The following is a 5006-nucleotide window of genomic DNA, read 5'->3' as shown; positions in this document are numbered from 1 at the left end:
GGCATTAGCTATGCTCGGATTGGAAGGGGACGGGGAAGTGGGAGGTAATATTCAAATGTGCCCCCTTCCTACGTAGGAGGGGTTCGCCGTAACGTACTCATTCATTTGGTAACTGTAGGCGGGGTACTTTCAGAAATGCATGTCTCAGTTCTCAAAGTTGGTATGCTTGTGGGAACACCAAAGACCCAAAACAACAGCCAAAATCTCATTAAAAGTGTTGTTTTCATAATATGTCCCCTTTAACAAAGACTGAATGTAATACAGGTTCATCTGACTTTCCATATGTGTATTTAGGTGGAAACTATCAGACACACCTAGAAAGGCGCTAGTACACAAGTATTGCGGTTTGTATCATTCTCTCGGAAGGATGAAGAAATACAAAAATAAAATGACCCGCCCAAGTAAATCTATGTGTGGGGGACGTTGCATTATCTCAGTGGCACGCATGCCACTAGTCCAATTGGCGCATCGTAGCAATAGATCGATATTGAAAAATCGTATCAATAAATTCGTTGGACGACTGTTTTTGGGTGTTCCATAAACAAAATATTTAAGTAGTTTTTAGATATTTGCATCCAAAATTGTACACTTCACACCTTTTAATGCGGTTGGATTTTAAAATTTGTAATGTTTTTTTTATATGCATTTCGTTCGACCCATCTTTGACACCCTACTTTAGGGTCAAAACCCTCATTTATCAACCAGTCTGGTACCATTACCTTAATTAGATGAAGTGGTGAGTCATAGCAGCGACTACAGATTTAATGGACACATATTCTAGTAATACAACACGCTTAGGAGCCGTCGTGACCCGAGCAGAGACGGCTTGTCCTGCCGAAGGATCCAGCTGGCGGACAAACGGACACGTGCTCTCACTAAAATCCCTTTTATGAACAATGGGATTTTAAATTGTAGGTGGCGCAGCAGTGTGTCAAGAAAAGCCCTCTCACATTGAACTTGTTCTCTCTCTCTCTCTCTCTCTCTCTCTCTCTCTCTCTCTCTCTCTCTCTCTCTCTCTCTCTCTCTCTCTCTCTCTCTCTTCTCTCTCTCACTCCTCATCTCTCACTCTCTCTCTCTCTCCTCTCTCTCTCTTCGCTCTCTCTCTCTCTCTCTCTCTCTCTGTGTGTGTGCCCCCCCCCTCCCCCCAGTCTTTCTCTCTCTCTGACCGGCCTATCCAACCCACCCCGGTTCATAACGTTCACCGACTGTCGGTGGAACACCATCCGTTGATTCTCGTACTGCGCCGCGGGACCCTCCGGTTTTAAAACATACTCCACCAGCGTTTGTTTTCGTTCCACTTTAGCGTCTTTTTTAACGGTTCATTTGATCGTAGGCGCATTGTTGGTCACTCTCTCCAGGACAGATCCTGCAATAAAAAGAGCCGTGACATACCAAGAGAGGATAAAACCTGGACTCCAGCCACGCGTGTTCCTTAGTCCGGCGTGGAGATAGGATTGGTTGTGCGTGTGGGTGCTTTTCGTTTCCCTGGTAGGAGAGCATGTAAAGGAAGGAGAAGTGTCCTACTGGTCCAGCGCAGGACCGGACCGGAACACGAGGAGGACCACTGGGGGAAGGCGGAGGCTGCAATGGAAAATTTCTTCTAAATAACCATCGAAAGTGTCGCCATGGGTCGAGGATCATTTCTTGGGTAAGGGCGGCTTATTTCAACCCCATTCCTATTCAGACGCATTCCCTTGGTGGGTCTTTGATCGGCTGAGCCAGTGCGCACTTGTAGCTTTAGAGGCTGGCGACTTGAGGCACACACGAGTAGCATGTATGCCGCTGGATAGATGGATAGCTATTTTGTAGAAACATGCCGTGTCTTTTTCGAATTCATGTATATCCTTTTTGGCTGTTCTATTTGAATCGGACTGATGTTGTTTGAGGTGTTGTGTGACTCGAGGACTGGTAATGCAGAGGATAGACACAGAGCGCCAGAGCGCGTAAAAACGCATTTTTACGCATTGTTCTCTCACCTTGACGGTTAATGGTGGTCGGTGTGTGTGTGTGTGTGTGTGTGTGTCTGTGTATGTGTGTGTATGTAGTGGGGAGGAGGGCTTCTGCCGAATACCGTGCGGGTGTTGATAATAGTTCCTCACTCTCACTTTGATTGGAGCGCCATAGTCATGCGATTGGCGGCGCCTCACATGGAATGGCGCAAAATACCTGCACCACATTGGGAGGTGAATCATTCTTGTGTGCGTGTGTGCGTGTGGGTGTGTGTTTTTCTGCTAATCCACCATGCTTCGGGCGGATTAAAGCGCCCAGGACATTGGACTTTGTCAAACACCACGGTTATTTCTTCAATTAACTTTGGCCTAGATATGCGTCAACACTTGACAGATTTGGTGTGTTTCTATTGGTCGCTTTTGTAACAGACCTACAAAAGGAAAACGCCACCGTTTCTTGTCATGGTGGCGGTTTGGTGTTACGTATAGTCTACTAGTCCCCCTTGGCTCGCAGTTAAGTGCGGAGCCTAATTCCGTATGCAGACAGGCGTTACCCGGTGGTCGGTCAGATGTCGTGGTGCACGCGGCCGGGTCCTAATGAATGGTCTACTACTTTTTTGATTGACGTCACTGCGAGTTTGAGGTCCATTAAAGTCTGTATCTCTCTTTTCGACTCTCAGACTGTTTGTCTGGGAATCAGGATAAATTTAAGAAGTGTGTTGGAAACACACACACACACACACACACACACACACACACACACACACACACACACACACACACACACACACACACACACAGCTAGATCAGTTTGTTGATGGAGCAAATATCTCCTGTGCCTACAGCGACAGCGAGTGTGAGTCCATTCCTGTACTCACATGCATATTAAAGACTTGTTATCTCCCTCTATCTCTCTCATGTTTCTCTCTCTGTGTCGAATTGTGAGTGTGTGTTGCTGTGCTGGTAATTGCTTTTCTGTTGCGTCAAATCTCATCTGCGGCAGATCAAGGACCACTACCTGTGTCTCCCCAGAGAGAGAGAGAGCTTAGGAGCGAGAGGGGGAGAGACACAGAGAGAGGCGGAGAGGGATATGTAGAGGCTGTGATAAAGAAATGCATGGAGGGGGTGTGATAGAGAGTCAGAATAAGATACATAGAGAGTCATGGAGAGAGGGGGAGAGATACATAGAGGAGAGAGAGACGGTGAGAGCAGCTAAGAGACATAGAGGGGGAGAGAGACACATTGAGAGAGACGGCAGAGAGGAATTGATAGAAAGGGAGAGAGAGGCTTAAAAGGAACAATCAGATTTGGTCTTGCAAAGGGAGGGAAATTGAACTGATCTGACGTGATTGTGCCGTCCCGCTCTGACCTGTGTGCGTTCATGCGTGCGTGCGTGCGTGCGGAGCGGTGCATTTGAGATTGCACGCCTCTCCCGAGATCAGCTCTCTCAGCTCTGGGGTTTCCTCATTATCCTCTATCCCCCCCTTCCCTCCTTCTCCGTCTTCCCTTCCGTCTCTCTCTCTCTCTCTCTCTCTCTCTCTCTCTCTCTCTCTCTCTCTCTCTCTCTCCTCTCTCTCTCTCTCTCTCTCTCTCACCCTCTCTCTGTCTCTCCTCTTTCTCTCTGTCTCTCTCTTTCTCTCTGTCTCTCTCTTTCTCTCTGTCTCTCTGTCTCTCTGTCTCTCTCTCTCTCTCTCTCTCTCTCTCTCTCTCTCTCCTCCCTAGTCTCTCTCTCTCTCCTCTCACCCTCTTCCTCCTCCTCTTCCTCTTCCTCCTCCTCAGGGTCTAATAAGGACCAAGAGTAACAGGGTCTCCCTGTTCAAAGCGCAGGGCTTCAGATTAGTGTAATATGGATGGAGCATATTGTTCGGTGTATTGAATGAGGACAGTTCATGTGGGGAAGGGAAAAGACATTCGTACTAAGGGAGATACATCTGGGTTATTGTATATTTCAGGGCCACCTAAAGGTACAGGGTTGATTCCCCCAACAGGGCAGTATAGGTTTGTGGTTCCTGCTGAGGGGGTTCCAGTCCCAGTTGATTTACACCAGGACTCAATTTCAGTGGAGCTCATCTCCAACCCAAATATATTAGCGGTTGGGTTTGTTAATTTCAATTGGGATTCGGTTGGACCGTGTTGGTTTTTCATTCGGCTAATTATTAGACTTTTGTGGTAATGATGAGGAGGATTTCGGGCCCAGGCTGGTGCTGAGTGTTGTGTGTTTGTGTTGATGCTATTTATGGCGTTTCATCACTGACGTTGTGGGTGTTTCATTGGTTCATTTTTTAGTGCATTCATCTCTTCTATAATATAAATGACCTTTTGCCATATTAACAGTGCTATGCGGGTCTCTCCATCTCCGTCATGTGTGAAATTGACCAAATATTTGACTGATGTTGACAGTTGTGTTCATTGACTGTGAAATGTCTTTGAATGGCATTCGACCAAGTCTCTCTCTCTCTCTCACTCTCTGTCTCTGTCTCTCCGTCTCTCTGTCTCTATCTCACTCCCTATCTCAATTAAATTTTCAATTAAAAGGGCTTTATCGGCATTGGAAACATGCCAACATACCCAAAAATGTAACCTACAATAAAAAATCCATGTTGACTGGGAACTTGGGATAGAAAAAAGTACACAAATAAAGATGGCAATACCGTTACGATAAAATTTATAAAAGTTGTGAGCTCAAAATTCAAAACAAGGTCAGGGTTTGTAAAGTAAAGTTCAACAGATAAAACCTCTCTCTCTCTCTGTTGGCTGGAGGTTTCGGCGTGATGCAGCGAGTCCAGTTGGGCCAACCGCGGTTGTAAACACAGCATGCGCGTGTGGACCAAAATCGCTTGTGTCTCGTGTCAGAAGCCATGGCCGTGGTTGCCTGACCCCAAGTCTCTGAGAGGGTCGTCCCTGAGCTCAGTCACTGTGTGTTCTTCTTGTAGTGGGTTCATGTCGCCTACGGTGGTGTCAGTTTTATTCTTGGATGTTATTAGTTTTGTGACGCTTAAACCGGAAGCGTGGCCAGGGATTGGAGTTTTTTAAATCGGCTCAGAGGTATTCTGTCAC

The 5006-nt window shown here is 46.7% G+C and overlaps 1 protein-coding gene across 1 annotated transcript in view; it reads left to right on the top strand.

Moving 5' to 3' along the window:
* The first annotated feature begins 1149 nt into the window (after positions 1 to 1149).
* The window catches only part of htr2cl1 (5-hydroxytryptamine (serotonin) receptor 2C, G protein-coupled-like 1), a 74672-nt gene continuing 70815 nt past the window's right edge, over positions 1150 to 5006 (top strand). The window contains exon 1 of the mRNA XM_060035896.1: positions 1150 to 1648. The gene's annotated coding sequence lies outside the window, so the exon portion shown is untranslated. The remainder of the gene's footprint in view (positions 1649 to 5006) is intronic.

The sequence above is a fragment of the Gadus macrocephalus genome, chromosome 17 (genome assembly GCF_031168955.1).
Source record: "Gadus macrocephalus chromosome 17, ASM3116895v1".
Taxonomy (NCBI): Eukaryota; Metazoa; Chordata; class Actinopteri; order Gadiformes; family Gadidae; genus Gadus; species Gadus macrocephalus.
The sequence above is the reverse complement of the archived record's forward strand: the minus strand, read 5'-3'. Positions and strand labels throughout refer to the sequence as shown.